Source organism: Macrotis lagotis, chromosome 1 (assembly GCF_037893015.1).
Source record: "Macrotis lagotis isolate mMagLag1 chromosome 1, bilby.v1.9.chrom.fasta, whole genome shotgun sequence".
Classification (NCBI taxonomy): Eukaryota; Metazoa; Chordata; class Mammalia; order Peramelemorphia; family Peramelidae; genus Macrotis; species Macrotis lagotis.
This window is the reverse complement of record NC_133658.1, coordinates 491,702,754-491,723,788: the sequence shown is the minus strand read 5'-3', so window position 1 is coordinate 491,723,788 and position 21,035 is coordinate 491,702,754. Positions and strand designations below refer to the sequence as shown.

At 35.5% G+C, this 21,035-nt stretch overlaps 1 protein-coding gene across 1 annotated transcript in view; it reads right to left on the bottom strand.

Moving 5' to 3' along the window:
* Positions 1-396: 396 nt before the first annotated feature.
* Positions 397-21,035, bottom strand: part of LOC141504858 (uncharacterized) — a 36,423-nt gene continuing 15,784 nt past the window's right edge. The window contains exon 4 of the mRNA XM_074210211.1: positions 397-474. The gene's annotated coding sequence lies outside the window, so the exon portion shown is untranslated. The remainder of the gene's footprint in view (positions 475-21,035) is intronic.

Below are 21,035 nucleotides of genomic sequence, written 5' to 3'. Positions count from 1 at the left end.
CCAACTTTTTAAAATTTGTGGCCTTCTACTTTATATATGTTTGTATTTTTTTTCTTCTTATGGATTGGCAGAAAATATATTTCCCACAACCCTTTCTATAGCAATGGATCTTTAGTATAAGAAGTTATCTCAGACTAGTATTGTCAGTCCCACCAGGTTGAAAATATCATTTCTTCATCAAAAAAATTTTTTCTCATCATGTATGCTGATGATTTATTTTTCCTATTTTTAGCATCTTTTAACACTGGTTTCCTCCAAAGACATATAAGCAGCTATATATAAGCAAAGTATACAGTTATTTCCACTGATATATGGTCCAGGCAAGAAAATAGAAACTGTTCCAAGTATAAGGTGGAACAAGACTCAAACTATTTAGTGAAAGAGAATTCACACTACCTTCAAGGCTTGCTGTAGTATCTGTGTATCATTGATGCCAGTGATTTCTCTCAGCTGATTCAGAAATGTCTGCTGGTGCTAAAAGAGAAAAAGAGAACTACAGTTTATCATTGGAGAAGTTTTCTGAAAACTTAAATGACAACAAAAAACTAAGGCTAAAGAAATAACAAAGAAAACAAAGACTAAAAAGATTCAAAGTTTAATTTTATCTACTACATTCCTTTTGTAAACCTGGAGAACTATGTTCAAATTCCTTTATAGGTCACTAAATTCCTATTGATTTCAAAGAAGAAGTCAATGGAACAGAGAAGGTTAAGGAGGTACAGTTTTTTTTTTTTTTAATTAGGGTTTTTTTTGGCAAGGCAAATGGGGTTAAGTGGCTTCCCCAAGGCCACACAGCTAGGTAGTCATTAAGGGTCTGAGGCTGGATTTGAACCCAGGTACTCCTGACTCCAGGACTGGTGCTCTATCCACTGTGTCACATAGCTGCCCCAAGGTGGTACAGTTTTAACAGTACTGATAAAACAATCATTTTACTCTCTCTTAAAACATTTTATATATACATATTTCTATATAAATATGTATATATATATATATAATATATATTGCTGATGTCATAATTAAAGTAGTATAAACTAAAATCAAACAGTTTTGCTCATTTTAAAACAACCCCACAGTAGAATGGAATTAATATCTACCAGTTATTTGAACTACTCTATATGCCCTTAACAAACTGGAAAGACAAAAATAATTATACTTTTATGAATATAAATTACTTTCCATTTAATAAAACACATGAATCTTTGTATGACTTCATTTTATGAGGAATAAAATTGATATATAGCTAAGTTCAGTCATTAACAAAATCACCTAATCTTAAATCATAAATATCTTCATATTAAAATATAGCTGAACATGACAGAATAATCAAAGAAAAAATATCTAATTATTTGACTAGATCTAAAAGAGCTAATAAATCTGGCTTCAATTTAAAACCTTTATTAATAGAAAAACTAGTTTTTCATTTATTCTATGTCTTTTTAAAAAATTCATTTGTTTATCAAGGTTCCAGTGAAAAGAATTCAAATGATGGTCACTAATTAGTTATAAGTTTTAATGGCATTCATGTTAAGATTTAGAGAAAGCTATAATCCAGAAATTATCTAAGAGCTGAAACAATGAAAATACAAATAAATTAATTTCTTTGCTTAAAAATTAGAGAAAGGGGAGGAAATAAAAGAAAAAAAGAAAGATCTGAGCCAAAGCAAAATCAGTTGTAAGCAAAATTTTAGATTTTTTTTTGTATTCTAGATGAACTGAAAAAAAAAACACAACCCACCACATATATCAGGGGTTTTATTCAGTCTCTAATACCAATTACAATAAATTACATGTTATTTATGAGGTAAAAATAACAAATTTTCAAATTCTCTTTATAAATATCTAAAAAAGAATAACATCAGTTTTCTTGAAACAGTGAAAAATAATAATAAAGGCTTGATGACATGCTTCTTTACCTAGTGCAATGACTTAGCATGTGAAATTTCAGTCAATTATTTTCTTGCCTAGCCCTAACCCTTAATTGCTTAACTTCTTAAATTTTAAAAAATATTTCGAACATTGTAATAATTATGGATATACATTATAATGTCTTTCAATAAAACAAACTAAACATAAAACCATTTTGCAAGTTTAAAATATTAGTGGGGGGAAAAGTACTTCATAAATAAGTATTCAAATACACTTTTGTTCAAAAGGTAATTTATTTTATTTTATTTTTTGCAAGGCAAATGGAGTTAAGTGGCTTGCCCAAGGCCACACAGCTAGGTAATTATTAAGTGTATGAGGCCGGATTTGAACTCAGGTACTCCTGACTCCAGAGCTGGTACTCTATCCACTGTGCCACCTAGCTGCCCCCTCAAAAGGTAATCTCAAGCTTTAGAAAAAAAGACCTAAATCATTGGATAGGCTACCATTTCTTCATTTCCAGTGATAAAGTATTTTTTAAATCAATGGGTTTTTCAGTGTTAACAAATTAAAGTTAACAAAGACAAATAATGAAATCTCCAGTCTAGTTAAGCCCCAATAAAAATTGAGAGAGTAAAGGCATTTTTTAAAATAAAAGGAAAGGGGGCAGCTAGGTGGCTCAGTGGATAGAGCACCAGCCCTGGAATCAAGAGGACCTGAGTTCAAATTTGGACTCAGACACTATCTATCTATGTGACTTTGGGCAAGTCACTTAACCCCATTGCCTCGCAAAAAAAAAAAAAGGAAAAGGAAAAAAGTGTGAAAGACACTGTGAAAGACAATGTAATTGTGACAATAAAAGTAAATATAATTTTAAATAAAATGTCTATTGATTTAACTGACTGACTGAATTCCACTTTGTCTACAAAATAATATTAGTCAAATTTGTGTCCTATTCATCAGAAAAGGATGAAGAAAAAACAGTAAAAATGGATAGGGGAATAACATTTTTTTTCTCTAGGTTTTAGGGGGTAGAATGGTGAAATGTAAAGCATACAACTTTTAGTCAGAAGTGATTGTTGTTCAGTAGTATTCAACTCTTTGTGAGCTTGTGGGCAATACTGTCCATGGGGGGGCAGCTAGGTGGCATAGTGGATAGAGTACCAGCCTTGGAGTCAGAAGTACCTGGGTTCAAATCCGATCTCAGACACTTAGTAATTACCTAGCTGTGTGGGCTTGGGCAAGTCACTTAACCCCATTTGCTTTGCAAAAACCTAAAAAACAAAACAAAACTAAATACTGTCCATGGAATTTTCTTGGCAAAGAAATTGGGGTGGTTTGCCTTTTTCCTCTCCAGATCAGATTTGAGTTCAGTTCTTCCTGATTCAAGACCCAGTCATCTAGCAGCCCCTTTTAATTAGATAAACTGGATTCAAATCTGAGCTCTACTTCTGAAAGAGAAAGTAAGTCACTTAGCCCTTCTGGCCTTCAGTTTCCTAAATCTAGGCTGAGAAATTGAAGTTAGAAATTTTCTAAGATCCCTTCCAGATCTAAGTCTACAAGCTCATAAAATCAATACTCTTGTAATAATATCATTTCCCTTTAAAAAAATTACTGAGTCGATCAACAGGCATTTATTTATATGCTATGATAGGGATATAAAGAAAGGCAAAGTCAGTTTCTTTTCTAAAGGAGTTTATATTTTAATGAGGGAAATTAAATAACTATATACATGCAAGATATATATACATAGAATAAAAGCAACAATCTCAGAGAGAAGGCACTAGTAGTGGAGAAGACCAGGAACGATTTGCTGCAGATAGTGGAATTTGAACAGAGGTACCCTGAAGAAATTGTATTGTCACCAGCAAGGAACTATAAATAGAAAGGATAAAGTACTCTGAGGAGAATGAAATCTAAGGATCATAAAGGTAGAAAGGTAAGGAAGGGGCTAGGCTGTGAAGAGTTTTAAGTGCTTGCAGGAACAGGGAACCACTAGAGTTTGTTTAATAAGAGAAGTAACACAGATTTTTGCCCTTTAAAAAAATCATTCTAGCAGATGTGTATGACAGATGGATTAAATTAGAGAAAACATTTTAAAAAGAGAATGAAAATTGTTGGTTACTTTTTATCATCAGATATCACTTTTAAGTATTCCTCAGAGCAGCAGTAACACTCATAAGCAAGTTAAATACACGTATGCCAAGGCTCAACATAATTCATTTTTAAATTATGCTGTTTATTCTCCTTAGTATAAATTATCCAAAACTGACCTGATATTAAGAATGAATTCCAGGTGCAGTTAGTTGGTGCAGTATGCCTGAGTTCAAATCCAGTCTCAGATACTTAATAATTACCTAGCTGTGTGACCTTAGGCAAATCACTTAATCCCATTGGCTTGACAAAAAAACAAAAAAAAAAACAAAAAAAAAAGAATTCCAAAAGATGATCAATCATAAAAATCAGTCAGTAAATGGAATATTTAATTTTTAATTAAATTTATTTTTTTTTAATTTATGGGAAAAATAAGCATTCCCTTAACAGTACAATTTTTAAAAAAGACTGCAATGAAGCTGAAAATCTATTATGTACAATTTACTAATCCATTTACATTTTCATTAAATATATTCATATATTAAGAACTTATTACAGGCTAGACACTATGCTAAGTACTGTTGTTGCTTATCCTTCATTCTCAGAGAGGGCCAATTACATCAGGAGGGTAATGTAGATCCAGAAGTTAACTGGATTTAAGTGAAGCAGAGCTATACAAAGTCATCAGGACAACTAGAAATGATCCCAAATGTAGTTGGAGACATTGGTCTTTTTTTTTAGGCTAAGGGCTTTCCCATGTCAGTTTGTCTAAAGCAACATTCATTCATTGCTGATAATACAAAGAAAGGAATAAGATAATTTCAGACCTGGAGCAGCTCAAAAATCTAATGAGCTAAGATAATAGGAAATTAACTGTGTAAAAAAAAAGCTATATTCAATATGAACAGGAAATAATCAACAGAAGGAATACTAGAATTAAGAGGAATCAGAAAGGCTTATATAGAAATTGGGGTTTTAGATGGGACTTGAAGAAAGCCAGGGAAGTTATAAAACAGAGAAAAGGGGATAGAAGAGAATTCCATGTATGAGGTCCAGCCACTGAAAATGCCCCAAATCTGAATGGAATGCCTTTTTCAAGACCAACAAGGAAGCCAGTATCATTGGATTAAAGGCTATGTATGGGGCGGCTAGGTGGCACAGTGGACAGAGCACCAGCTCTGGAGTCAGGAGGACCTGGGTTCAAATCCAGTCTCAGACACTTAATAATTACCTAGCTGTGATCTTGGGCAAGTCACTTAATCCCATTGCCTTGCAAAAAACAAAAAGAAAAAAAGAAAATAAAGGATATGTATGGGGGATAAGAGAGACTAGAAGGTAGAAGGGATTTGAAGGCCAAATAGGATTTTATATTTGATCTGGCAGTGAAAGGAAACCACTGGACTTTATTTGGTAGGGAGTGGGGGGTGGGGAGAGATGTGTGACATATTGAACCTGCACTTTAGGAAAATCACTTTGGCAGCTGAGTGAAGGATGTATTGTAGTGGGGGAAGATATGTAGTGGGCTACTATAATAATCAAAGAGTGAAGAAATACAAATCTGTAGTAGGGAAATGGCAATATCAAAAGTAAGAAGGGTACTTTATTCAAGAGATGTTTCAAAGGTGAAATGAATGGTCCTTGTCAAAAGACTAGATATGGGAGGTGAGAGATAATGAGTGGTCAAGTATGATACCCAGGTTACAAGCCTGAGGGACTGGAAGGATGAGAGTAGTACCTTCAACAGTAAAAAGACATTTGGAAGGGAGAGGTTTTAGATGGAAAGGTTGAGTTCAATTTTGGGCATGTTGAGTTTAAGATGTCTGCAGGATATTCAGTTCAAGATGACGTCCAGATATATTCAGTTCAAGATGTCCAAAAGGAATGTGAGACCAGAAATCAGCAAAGAATTTAAGGTAAGGGGGTGGCTAGGTGGCATAGTGGATAAAGCACTGGCCCTGGAGTCAGGAGTATCCTGTCTCAGACACTTAATAATTACCTAGCTGTGTGGCCTTGGGCAAGCCACTTAACCCTGTCTGCCTTGCAAAAAAACTAAAAAAAAAAAAAAAAGGAATTTAAGGTAAGAAAGCTAGATTTAAGAAGGTGTTATTTGATCCATGGGTTGTGATCAATCACTGAATGAAATGTATAACATAATTATCAAGTGAAATAGTATAACCTAGAGTTAGCAGGAGGGACCTGGATTAAGATACAACAGAGGAGACTGAGAAGAAGCAGTCTGATTGGTAGGAGAGCCAGAAGAGAATTCAGAAAGAATAGAATTTTTAAATAAATGAATGTATGATAGCATCAAAGGTTGCAGAAAGTTAAGAAGGAAGAGCACTGAAAATAAGTCATTGTATTGGGCAATTAAGAGATGATTTATAATTTTAGAGAAATTAGTTTTGGTTAGAAAATTCAGGCTATCAAGAATTAAGAGAGTGAGAGGAGAGGAAGTAGAGACATCTATTGTAGACACGTTCCAAGAAGTTAAGCTACAAAAGGCAGAAAAGATAAAATGATAGAGGATAGATGGATCAAATGAGGGGTTTTTTGAGGATGTGAGTCATGGGTATGTTTTTGGGCAATAGAGAAGTAACCAGAAGAGTAGTCAAGGAAAAATTGGAGTGAGAAAGTAGGCATGATATAGGAGACCAACTACTAGAAGAGGTTGGATGGAATGGGATCTCTTGTGCAGATAGAGAAATTGCCTTGACAAGGTGAAATAAGTCAACGTCCAGAACAGTCCTGGAGGGGGAGCAGGGAATGTACAAAGACAGACAAAGGAGAAAATACAAAGGCAAAGGCCCTCAAGGAACTCACAAACTAATGGGGAAGACAATCCATAAAAAGAAGTTGAAACTGGAGGAGGGGCATGATGAAGTCTTGCAGTTGAGTAAGAAATGATAAGATGACTGATAGATCAGTGTAAGGAAACCGTCCTAATGAGAGCTATCCTACAATGTAACAGGAAGCCTTGAAATAAACACGTTCCTCTTCAGTGAAAATGAATAGACCTGGACCATCCCTTAGATGTCATAAAGATCAACCCACTCATTTCACAAATTAGGAATCCCAGGGAGGTTAAATGATTTGCCCAGGATCAAAGAAGTACAGAGTGCCTGAGGTGAAATTTAAAAACAGATACTCTTAATTCTAGACAGTGAGTGCTCTTTCCACCAAACCAAGCCAACAACAGAATGTCAGTTGTTTGCGAACAAGTTCATCAATCAAGTAGAGAAGTTTCAGGGAGCAACCAGAAACAAAGTCAAAGTGTAAATAAGCAAATCTAGACCACCTCTCTATACTTACTATTGTGAATTATGGGAAGTATAAGGATCAGAGAGGAACAAGTTAGTTCTCTAGCAATCCTCACTATGTTGTTTAGGAGGATCCTTATTTAGGTTAAAATATGATCAGACCTGTGCACTAGAAAAGTTATTTTGTCAGTTTTGTGGAAAATGGACTGAAGTAGGGAGAACAAAGAAGATTAAATAGGAAGCCCTTGAAGGCCCAAATCAGGGAAGTGGCTATGTGAGTATCCAAGAAATATTGGTGAGAAATAAAATGACAAGATTTAGCAAGTGGTCTGGATATGTAAAGAGAGTGAGAATGAGAAGTCAAGGACATTATTGAGGTTGTAAGCATGGATAACTAACTGGAAAGATGATGAGAGGCAAGTCTGAAAAGGAGTGCTTTGGGGAAAAAGACAATTAGTCAGTTTTGATTTTTTATTCACTCTGAGATACCTATGGAACATCCAGTTCAAAATATCTAATAAAAAATAAGACTATTACCAGAGATATATAAAGTAGGCCTGAATTTCAAAGAAAGCATCTGATCATTTCCTATGATATTCTTTTGGACAAGATGTAGAGATATAGGCTAAATGAGGTGCTGATATTAACGTGGAAATGGGGGGTTGAATGAATGTCCCAGGTAGCTTTCTTTAATCCACTGAAATTATAGATAATTATAGCTATCAGATTTTCAGATGGCACAAAACTAAGAGTTTGGACATATTAGATGATAAAATCATGGCATAAAATGGCAAAAAATAGATTGAATCAAAATTAATTTTAATAATGACAAAATATGGGGCGGCTAGGGGGCGCAGTGGATAAAGCACTGGCCCTGGAGTCAAGAGTACCTGGGTTCAAATCCGGTCTCAGACACTTAATAATTACCTAGCTGTGTGGCCTTGGGCAAGCCACTTAACACCACTGCCTTGCAAAAACTTAAAAAAAAAATAATGACAAAACCCTACACTAACTTTAAAAGATATTAATTCTACAAATAATGGGTGGGGTAGACATAGCTAAATTACAGTTCCATGAAAGACATTGAGGGTTTTAGTGCACTGAAAGTTCAATTAATATTCAATCACAGTTACATGACAATTGAAAAGACCAATACGATCTTGAGTTTAAAAGAAGATTTGTATCCAGAATTGGGAAATTGATAGTTTTGCTATAATCTGCTCTGATCAAAATACATCAAGATAAGGCAACTGGACCATGCTGTCATATTTAAAGATCAAATGAAAAAACGTTTGACATTCAGTAGAAAAAATAACTGTTCCAAAAATATAAAGAGCTGTCAAAAGGAAGAAGCATTAAGATTGGTTCTTCTTGGTCCCATAAATGAGCTACTCATTTTTACAGAAAGTCAGTTTTAGGCTTGACAAATGCAAAGACTTGCTAATTATTAATAGACTGAATTAATTTAGAAGATGCAGAGTTCTATTTATTGAACTCAAATACGAAGTCTCATAGAAGAGCTTAAAAAAAATTTAAAAACCAAAGAAGAGACTAAGGAAAAAAAAACAGAAAAAACAAATGAGAGTCATGCAGGAAAATTGACAAAAGAAATCAACTTCTTTAAAAGTAAAAATCACCAACTACAAAAAGAATTTAACTTCAAAAAATAAAATTGACCAACTGGAAAAGGAATGCAACTCATCTAAAACTCAAATTAACCAACTAGAAAGGGAACACAATTCAGTAAAAAGTAAAACTAACCAACTAGAAAAGGAAACACAAAAGCTAACTTAAGAAAATAAAACCCTAAAAATTAGATTTGGACAAAGAGAAACTAATGAATCTATGAGACACCAAGATTCCATCAAATAAAATCAAAAGGCTGAAAAAAATTGAAGAAAAACACAAGTACCTTACCTTTTTTTTTTGGGGGGGGGGGGGAGTGCCTTTTAGGAAAAACAAATGACCTGGAAAATAGATCCAAGAGAATTTCTGAATTATTGGTCTATCAGAAAGCCTAATCAAAAAAGGAGTCTGGAAAATATCTTTCAGAAATTATCAGAGAAAATTGTCCAAATATACTAGATCAAGAAGACAAAATAGCCCCTGGATAAAATACACAGAAGACCTCCAGAAAGATCCCCAGGATAAAAACTCCAGTCAAATTCCAGAATTCTCATATAAAAGAGAAAATACTACAAGCAGCCAAAAAAGAAGCAATTTAAATACAAAAGAAGCACATGCAGAATTACATAAGATTTATCTGCTTCAACATTAAAGGATCAGAGGGCTAGGAATATGATTATTTCAGAGGACAGAGGACCTTGGTTTACAACCAAGAATTTACCATCCTGCAAAATTCAATATATTCTGTCAGGGGAAAGATGGATGGCTCAATGAATGCTCAATGGATGCTCAATCAATGAAATAGAAGACTTTCAAAATTTCCTGATAAAAAGACCAGAATTGAACATTGAATTTGATCTTTGAATATGAGACTCAAAAGATGCATAATATAAATATGCAAAAGATGTAATAAGGTAAACATAAAGGGGAAAAACACAAATGCTAGTCAAGAACATTAAATTATAACTCTTGAGAATTGTATTTCTCTCAGGATAGTTAAAGGGTTGAATGTAGTTGAAGAGACTGTACTTAAGGATATGGGTATGTTTGGTTCTTGTCTTTTGTCATCGAAGTAGACCAAAATGACATCACTATATTTGAGACAAATTACAAATTGTGATCAGAGCAATATGAGCTCAGAATGTTCTGCCACAGATTGAGGCCAAATAGTCCAAGTGAACACTTGGGGTTTTTATACCAATTTATGTATCTCACTCACATTTCCTTTGTACTACTTTAATTCTTCCTTGCTCATAGAGCTCAATAGTTTCTCTGATAAGGACACCTTGGGCTGTATGGTCCTGTGCCTTCAGGATATCCCAGAACTTAGAGATTTTATTCATAATTAAATCAGAAATGATTTTACTAAATTCTTAAACATTTATGGTACAATAGGGGGGCAGAAGATAAGGATTTACATAGAAGGGTAAACAGATTAGGAAGTGATCTTATCTTAATCCACACTTTAGTTAAGGAAGGTTTTAGTTAAGGGACAGTGGAAGAGTGTATACTCTATACTTTGGTTGGGGAGGGCTATAGGGCTATATTAGAATACTATAGAAATAGAGGGAGAGCATATTTCAAGAAACTGGACATGAAAACATCACGAAAAGATTTACTTTGCTTGATACTTTGGCTACAATTGGAGGGAGTATGCTTGGGTGGGGTATAAATGGTTCAAGAATGATTTAGCTTTGCATAATGCTATGGCTTATGAGGATTGTGGGTCCATGGAGGGTATTGAAAAAGTGGTGAGATATAAAGTGATTATAATTTGATGTGATTTATGATTCTTGAGAAACATAATTCTAGTATGATAGAAGGGAGTGTATTTAGTGACTATGAGGTAATGCTGCCTATCAATCAATCAATCAACTTTTGAGAATAATATTTCTATCAGGTGAGCTAAAAGAAGTATATTTTGAAAAGGGGAATGTAAGTTCAAGACATGATTAAAACAATAAAAACATAAAAAGAAGGCCTATACTAAAAGAAGTCTAAGCATTAGTGGATAAATAACACCAGATGAAGAGACACAAAACCTATTATAGAAGAGGGGGAAAGGGGGAGGATATATACCCTGAGTAAATCATTCTCAATAGATTTGGCCCAGAGGGGGAATAACATATATTCCCAATTGGGCTTAAAAATCTATCCTATCCTACAAGGAAGTAGGGGTAGAGGACAACAGAAAGGGAAAGAAAAGGGAAGAAGGAATCAATAAAAAGAAAAATGAAGCTTTAAGTGAAAGCAAACTTAAATAAAATTTAAAAGAAAAGTTAAAGGGGAAAAGGAGCAAAACTTTAGTGAGGAGGAATAAGAGAAAAGGAAAGAGAAAATAACAAAAAGGGAAAGGTATCATGGAGGGAAATAAAGAATTAAAAATCTTAACTGTAAATGTGAATGGGATGAGCCCTCCCATAAAATGGAAACAGCAGAATGAATTAAAAATCATAATCCTACAATACATTGTTTATAAGAAACACATTTGAAGCAGAAAGATACTCACAGGGTAAGGGTAAAAGGCTGGAGTAAAACACAGCATGCTTTAGCAGAAGTAAAAATAATCAGGGGTAGGGATCCTGATCTCAGACAAAACAGAAGCAAAAATAGATCTCATTAAAAGGGAAAAGGATAGAAATTACTTCTTAAAAGGCACCATAGACAATGAAATTATATCATTGTTAAACATATATGCACCTAGTGGTATAGCATCAAATTCTTAGAGAAGAAACAATGAATTACAAGGAGACATAGACAGCAAAACTATAATAGTGGGGGGCTTCAACCTCCCTCTCTCAGAACTAAATAAGTCTAACCACAAAATAAGAAAGAAGAAAAGAAGTTGAATAAAATATTAGAAAACTCAGACATGATAAACCTCTGAAGAAAACTGAATGGGGAAAGAAAAAAAATAAACTTTTTTCTCTACAGTACATGGCACCTATACCAAAACTGACTATGTACTAGGGTAAGGTTTTTATACCTTAGTATAACAACTGCAGAATCATTTGCATATCAAATACAAAAAGGCATAAATAATAAACATTTACTTTTTAGATCATGATGTAGCAAAATTATATGTATTAAAGGATCATGGAGGACCTGAATTCAAATCCAGTCTCAGGCAATATTTACTTCCTTAGCTGTAGACTTTAGGGAAGTCACTTAATTGCATTGCCTTGCAAAAAATAAAATAAAATGAAACATACTAACTGTAGACAACATAAAATACTCCCTCTAGACAAACACAGAAACTGTATCAACACAATTACAAAATATTTTTCACAAAAATAAAGTCAGATCTAAATAACTGGAAAAATGTCAATTGTTCATGATTAGGTTGAGCTAATATAATAAAAATGACAATTCTACTCAAATTAAATTACTTATTTAAGGGCCATACTAATCAAACTGACAAATAATTATTTTACCAATCTAGAAAAAAATAGTAACAAAATTTATCTGGAACAACAAAAGATCATGAATATCAAGGGAATTGATGAAAAGGAAGGTAACCTAGCTGAACCAGATCTAAAACTGTACAGCAGTTTAGATTTAGTTGCTTTTTTTTAACCAAGCAGCAGTCATCAAAATTGCTTGGTATTGATTAAGAAATAGAGTAATAATGGACCAGTAGATTAGCATAGGTACAAAAGAAACAGTAGAAAATACTATAGTAATCTATTATTTAACAAACCTAAAGACACTAGCTTCTGGAATAAGAACTCACTATTCAAAAACTGTTTGAGAAAAGTTAATATGACAAAAATTAGGCAGAGACCAACATCTCCCACCCTATACTAAAATAAGGTCAAAATAGGTACTAACAGACATAAAGAGGGTGATACCATAGACCAATTAACAAATGAAGAAATAACTCTTATCTGTCAAATCTATTCAAAAGGGAAAAATTCATGACCAAAGAAGAAATAGAATACAAAGTAAATTGTGAGATGGTTTATATTGACTATATTAAATTAAAAAGGTTTTGCACCAATAAAACCAATCTTGCCAAGATTAGAAGGAAAACAGAAAGCTGGAAAATAATTTTCATAGCTAGGAGTTCTGATAAAGATATCATTTCTAAAATATATCGAGAACTGAATCAAATTTATAAGTTTACAAGTCATTCCCCCAGTTGATAATGGTCAAAGCTATGAACAGGCAGTTTTCAAACAAAGATATTAAAGCTATATATAATCATATTAAAAAATGCTCCAAATCATTACTGATTATAGAAATGCAATTAAAACTATGAGGTGCCACTTCACACTGATCAAATTGGCCAAGATGACAAAAAAGGGAAAACAATCAATGTTGGAAAGATTGTGGGAGGATTGAGATATTAATGTACTGTTGGAGGAGTTGTCAACTAATCCAACTATTCTGGAGAGCAATGTGGAACTACGTTGAAAGAACAATGAAACTGATCATGCCCTTTGACCCAGCAATACCAATATATTAGGCCCATATCCAGAAGAAATCATAAAATATGGGAAAAGTTCCATATGTTTCAAAAAATTCCTAACAATTCTTTTTGTAGAAGCAAATACTTAGAAATTGAGGGGATGCCCAATCATCAATTGGGAAATGACTGAATAAGCTGTGGTGACTCTAGAGAACCATGGAAAGAACTACAGGAACTGATGCTGAGCAAAGGGAGCAGAACTAAGAGAACATTGTACACATTAATAACAACAGTTTGAGATGATCAACTTTGATGGATGCAGCTCCTCTCAGCAGATCAAAGAGCTAGGATAACCCTGAGAGACCTGTTATAGACTATGCTAACCACATCCAGACAAAGAAATAAAACAAGACAAAACTACAGAATATAATTGAATACTATGTTCACTTTTTTAAAAATTTCTCTTATGTCTTTCCTTCCTATCCCATGGTTTTCTTTCTTTTCCTTTAGTCTTAATTCTTCATACAGAAAATGACTAATACATGAATATGCTAAACACAAATGACATGTACAGTGTTCACTAGACAGTTTGTCACTGAGGGTAGGGGAGATGGGAAGGGAAAGGGGAAGAAAATTATGTAACAAAAATATGCATGTGTCTGAATGTTGAAAATCTTTCATAATATGTAATTGGAAAAATAAAATAAAATCAATAAGGAAAAAGATATAATCAGTAAAAGTATAATTTACTAAAAGTTTCCACAGATAATGAATTAATATCAATAATGAACACCTGTACCAAATGGCATAGCAAAGAAATATTTGAAGAAAAAATTAAATGAGTAAGTTATAAGGGGAAATAGTAGCATTACAATAGAAGGTAGGGGACCTCAATTTACCTATTTCAGTCCTAGATAAATCTCAACAAAATAAATTAAGAAAAAATTTAAGTTAATAGAATTTAGAAAAGTTAGATATGATATACCTATGGAGACTACTGAATGGAAACAGAATACATTATAGCAGTAGCAGTACCTGCCACCTTTACAAAATCTGACCACGTATTAAGGCATAAAAATTTTACAAATGAATGCAGAAAAGTAAAAATAACATATGTACCATAATGCAATAAAAATACATTCAATGAAAGGTCTTCGAAATATAGATTTTTTTTAAATCACTGGAACTGAAATAACCTAATCATAAAGAATGAATTAGTCAAAGATCAAATCATAGAAATGAATGTGTGAGATAGAACCATCTATTTCTCTAAAGGCATGCAAAAACAAAAGAGAGATAAGATCAATGAATTAAGTAGAAACCTAAAACTACTAGGAAAAAAGTTTAAATCCTAAATTAAACAATAGAATGGAAATCCTGGAAATCAAAGGAGATTAACAAATTTGAACATAAAGAAAACCATTAAACTAGTAAATAAAAACAGGGAGTTATTTAATGAAAACTAACAATAAAATAGATAAATCATTGACCAATTTGATTAAAAGGCAGTTGAACCACTCAGTAGATAAAACACTAGACCTAGAGTCAAGAAATGCTGGTTGTTGGTTGTTCAGTTATTCAGTAGTGTCTGAATGTGTGAGAGACCTCATGGACCATAGGACATACCAGGACCCTCTTTCCCTCACTAAATCCTGAAGTCTGTCTAAACTCATGTGTACGGTTTCCATTACACTATCTATTCAATTCATCTTCTACTATTGCCTTTTCCTTTTGCTTCCAATCTTTCCTGATAGCAGGTTCTTTTTCAATGAGTCCCTTTCTCATTATGTGGTCAAAGTTTTTAAGCTTCAGCTTCAGTATTTGACCTTCCAGTGAATAGTTTGAATGACTGATTTGATCTTGTTGTCTGAAGATTCTCTCTTCTCCTGCACCACAATCTGAAAATATTCTATAGTGCTATAGAATTCTATAGTGCTCACTTTCTTTACAGTCCAACTCTCACAGACATATATCAGTTTCACTTGTGATTCCTAAGCATTAGATATTTTTCACTTTGTAAAATAATTTAATATGAGGAATAGAATTTGAATTATTTTCAAACCTTTGTAACTTTAAAATGAATTATCTAATTTGGTTTGGTTGTTAATTTTAGCTTAGTATTCTAAATCATCTTAAGATCACATGTGTTTAACATTTTGCAGGATGAATAGAGTGAAGACATTGTAAAAGTTTTATCAGCAAATGATATCTGTTTTTTTAGTGTTATCCAGATTTGTATAACTTTCCTTACAAGAAGGAAGCATCTTTTAATTTCATGGCTATTTATACATGCCACCTGCAGTGATCTTTGGGCCCAAGAATATAAAATCTGACACTGCTCTTCTCCCTCTGTTTGCTAGGATTTGAAGGGACCAGTTACCTTGATTTTAGGGGGGGGGGGGTTCTGTTAAACCAAATCAGCTTTTACACTCCCCTCTTGCTTTTCTTCATTCTTCACTTTCTGGCATCATAGTGGTATCATCTACATATCTGAGATTGTTGAAGTTTTTCTGGCAACCTAGTATTTTGCATGATGTACTCTGCATGTAAGTTAAATAAAGTGAGAAAATACAGCCTTCCAATGAACACTCCGTTTTATTGCTTCTTATTCTGTGTACAGATTCCTCAGGAGACAAGTGAGTTGAGCTGCTACTCTTACTTCTTTGAGTACTTGTCTCAATTTGTTGTGATCTACGCAAGTACTTTGGTGTAATCAATGAAGCAGAATTAGATATTTTTCTTGGAATTCTCATTTGCTTGCTCCTTAATTCAGTGAATGCTGTTAATTTGGTCTCTATTTCCTCTGCCTCTTTAAAAAACACTTAGCATTTCTGGAAGTTTCTTGGTTCATATTTTGCTGAAGCAGAGTTTACAGATCTTAAGCATAATCTTGCTAGTGTAACTTGGGTAATCGGAACATTCTTTGGCATTGTCCTTCTTTAAATTTAGGATATATATTATTCTTTTTAAATCCAATGACCACTGAAGAGTTTTCCAAATTTGTTGACATGTTGAGTACAACATTTTAACGGCATCATCTTATAGGATTTTAAATAGCTCATCTGGCATTACTTTACTTCTTCAAATCTTATTCTTAGGATTGCTTCTTTTTTATTTTTTTTTTTAGATTTTTCAAGGCAATGGGGTTAAGTAGCTTGTTCAAGGCCACATGGCTAGGTGTGTTAAGTGTTAAGGTACTCCTGCAGTCAGGAGTACCTGGATTCAAATATGGTCCCAGGCATTTAATAATTACCTAGCTATGTGGCCTTGGGCAAGCCACTTAACCCCATTTGCTTTGCAAAAAAAAAAAAAAAAAACCTAAAAAAAAAAGAATTATGGACAGAGGTTTCCAATAGTGTATAGGATGCAGCAACAACAAGCAAACAAAAAACCCAAAGAAAATTAAGAGCAAGAAAGCAAAATGGCTGTCTACAAATAACTAAGGAAAGAAAAAAAAGTAAAAGGTAAAGGAGAAAAGGAAACATATATGCAATTAAATGTAAAATTCAAGAGAATAGTAAAAAGATAAAAAGGTTTTCTTAATTGATCAATTCAATGGTCAAAGGATATGCAATGGCAATTTACAGATGAGATCAAAGCTATATGAAAAATTGCTCTAAATCATTAATTATTAGAGAAATGCAAATAAAAGCTTCTCACCTAGCTGTGTGGCCTTGGGCAAGCTACTCAACCCCATTTGCCTTGCAAAAACTAAAAAAAAAAAATTAAAGCATCTCTGAGGTACCACCTCACACCTCTCAGACTGGCCAATATGACCAGAAAGGATAATGATCATTGTTGGAAGGGTGGTGGGAAATCTGGGACTCTATTACACTGTTGGTGGAGCTGTGAACTCATCCAACCTTCCTGGAGAGAAATTTGGAACTACGCCCAAAGGGCAACAAAAATGAGCATGCTCTCTGACCCAGCAATACCACTACTGGGTTTATACCCTGAAAAGATGATGATAAAAAAAGGGTAAAAACATCACTTGTACAAAAATATTTATAGCAGCCCTGTTTGTGGTGGCAAAGAATTGGAAATCAAGTACATGTCCTTCAATTGGGGAATGGCTCAGCAAACTGTGGTATGTGTGTCATGGAACACTACTGTTCTATTAAGAAAGCAGGAGGGATGTGAATTTAGGGAAGCCTGGAGGGATTTGCATGAACTGATACTGAGTGAGATGAGCAGAACCAGAAAAATACTGTACACCCTAACAGCAATGTGGGGGTGATGTTCAACCTTGAAGGACTGGCTCATTCCATCAGTGCAACAATCGGGAACAATTTTGGGCTGTCCACAAAGGAGAGTGCCATCTGTATCCAGAAAAAGAGCTGTGGAGTTTGAACAAAGTTCAATGACTATTCCCTCTAATTTAGAAAAAAAGAGATATCTTATTGTCTGATCTTGTCAATATCTCTTAGACCTTTTGTCTCTTCCTTAAGGATATGATTTCTCTCTCATCACACTCAATTTGGATCAATGTACAACATGGAAACAAATTAAAGACTGACAGATTGCTTTCCGTGGGGGATGGGGGGAGGGAAGTAAGATTGGAGGGAAAATTGTAAAACTCAATGTCTTTAAAAAAACAAACGGGGGGGGGGGGGTGGAGCCAAGATGGCCATAAGAAGGGATCCAGTCTTAGGCACTCTCTGATAAAACTTGAAACTAAGGAAACTAACTAAATTTTCAAGAGACAGAACCCACAAAGGGACCCAGTGAGGCAGTTCTCCTACTCAAGGTAACCTGGAAAAGAGGAGAAAGGCTCTGCTCCCCAGGGTCGGAGGGGCAGCCCACCAGAGGGGTGGCCCACCAGAACGAAAGAACTTCAGCCTCCTGGAGGCAGCCCCAGGGCGCTGGGAGCCGCAGCTCACAGCGGGGGAGTCTCCTGAGCTGCACACCGGGGAGCACCGGGCACAAAGTGGGGGAACAGTGGGGGACCTCTGCCAGAGCGAGCACCTGGAGCCCAGCCCTCAGGGCACACAGCAAGCAGCACGGTCTTTTAGCAGCCCAGTTCCAAAAACTGAAGCAAGCAGAGCCAGTAAGCAGTAGCCCCCAGGTCATGAGCCCATTGAACCTAGGGAGGGGAGTGAAGAGAGACTGCTGAGCTCTGTCCTCTGTCTCTGGAACACTCTGGGGCTCTGACCACATTCAGATCCTGATCCCAGTCTAGGCCCCCCCATAGAACAGCAGGGCCCCCCCCACCTCAGCCCCATGGCAGAGGAGGGATGCTTATGGTCATTCACAGACCAGGAGGGAGGACAGAGCCTCACACACTGAGACCCTTGTGGGAGTGTCCCAAAAGCTCAGGAAGCACCCCAAAACCAGGCCTAGGCTGGGAAAATGAGCAAGCAGAGAAATAATAAGAAGACCATTGAGAAATATTTTGCATATGAGCCCAAGAAGGATCAAAATACTCAGTCTGAAGATGAGGAAGCACAAGCTCCTGCATCTAAAGACTCCAAGAAAAACAGAAATTGGGCTCAGGCTATGACAGAGCTCAAAAAAGACTTTGAAAATCAAATGAGGGAGTTGGAAGAAAAACTGGGAAAAGAAAGGAGAGAGATGCAGGAAAAACATGAAAATGAAGTCAGCAGCTTAGTCAAAGAAATCCAAAAAAATGCTGAAGAAAATAGCATGCTAAAAACCAGCTTAGGTCAAATGGATAAAACAGTTCAAAAAGTTACTGAGGAAAAACAATGCCTTAAAAAGCAAAACTGGCCAGATGGAAAAAGAGAGAGGAAAACTCTCTGAGGAGAACAAATCCTTCAGACAAATAATAGAATTCAGAGAGATTGATGAATATTACCAGGAATCAGGAATCAATACTTCAAAACCAAAAAAATGAAAAATTAGAAGAAAATATGAAATATCTCATTGAAAAAAACAACTGATATGGAAAACAGACTTAAGAAAGATAATTTAAAAATTATTGGAATACCTGAAAGTCATGATCAGGAAAAGAACCTTGACATCATTTTCAAAGAATTACTACCTGATATTCTAGAATTACTACCCTGATATTCTAGAAGCAGAGGGCAAAATAGAAATGAAGAGAATCCACAGATCCCCCAAGAAAGAGATCCCAAAAAACCAACCCCTAGGAATATTATAGCCAAGTTCCAGAACTCCCAAGTCAAAGAGAAAATATTACAAGCACCAGAAGGACACAGTTCAAATGTCATGGAGCTGCAGTCAGGATCACACAGGACTTAGCAGCCAACTACATTGGAAGCTCATAGGGCTTGGAATATACCGGAAGGCAAAAGAGCTTAGAATGCAGCTAAGAATGAACTACCCAGCAAGGCTGAATGTCCTCTTCCAGGGAAAAAGATGGACTTTCAGTGAACCAGGGGAATTTCAAATGTTCCTTTTGGAATGGCCAGAGCTGAACAGAAGGTTTGATCTTCAGATACAGGACTCAGGTGAAGCATGGAGATTGGAGGAGAGGGGGGAAATATGAGGGACTTAATGAGGATGAACTGCATGTATTCCTGCATAGAAAAATGACACTGATAATACTCATATGAACCTTCTCAGTTAATAGAACAGGTAGAAGGAGCTTTTATAGTTGAAGCAAAGGAGAAAGCTGAATTCAAAGATAAAATATGGTGTAAAAATGGAGCCAATAAGAAAAAAAAGGAAATGGAATGGGAGAAAGAAAAAAGGAGAGGGGGAATAGGCCAAGATATTTCATACAATAAGATTTTTTTTATTACACTGAGCTATTGCAATGATATGAAAGGGGGGAGGCAAGGGGGAATGAGGGAACCTTTGCTCTCATCAGAGGTGGCTAGAAGAGGAAACAGCATGTATACTCAATGGGGTCTAGGCATCTGGAGTAAGAAGGAGGGGGGAGCAGGGGGGAGGGGTGGGGATGTGAATAAAGGAGGAGAGGATGGACCATGGAGGGAGAGTGGTCAGATATAACATATTTTCTTTTTCACTTCTTGCAAGGGGCTGGGATTGGATGGCCTGTCCAGGACCATAGGGCCAGGTGGTTGCTGGGCCTAAGGGGTGGTATGGGGGCTCAGGGCCTTTTGGCCCCAGGACCAGGGATCTGTCTGCTGCACCATTCAATGACCCTACAGCAGAGTCAGAATGAAAGGAGAGATAAAATATAGTACATGGTAGTGGATAAATACAAAAGGAGGGAGTTGCAATCAGCAATGGCAACATTGGAAAAATATGGAAGTAACTTTTGCGATGGACTTACCATAAAGAATGCAATCCACCCATGACAGAGTTGTTAGTGTTGGAACAAAGACTGAAGCACATTTTTTATTATTATTATTTGGGGGAGGGTGCAGGGCAAATGTGGCTGGGTGGCCTGCCTGGGCCCACATAGCAGGGTGATCTTTGGGTGTCTGAGGCTGGATTTGGACCCGGGTGCTCCTGGCTCAAGGGCCAATGCTCTGTCTGCCACCCAGTCACCCCTACTATTATTACTATTTTATTTTATTTTGGGTCTTTTTTTTCTTCTTCTTTTTGGTTTTTGCAGGGCAGTGGGGTTGGGGTGGCTTGCATGTCACACGGCTGGGTGATTGTTGGGTCTATGGGGCTGGATGTGGGCTCCGGTGCTCGTGGCTCCAGGGCTGGTGCTTTGTCCATTGCGCCACCTGGCCATACCTACAATTATTACTATTATTTTTTTAATTTTAATTTTTTTTCTCTTCCCTTTACTTTAACGCCCAAGCAAGTCTATATTCATGGGGGGGAGAGGTATTTTGTTTACTCTTAAACAAGAATATTTTATTAATGTAAAAAAAACACATTTG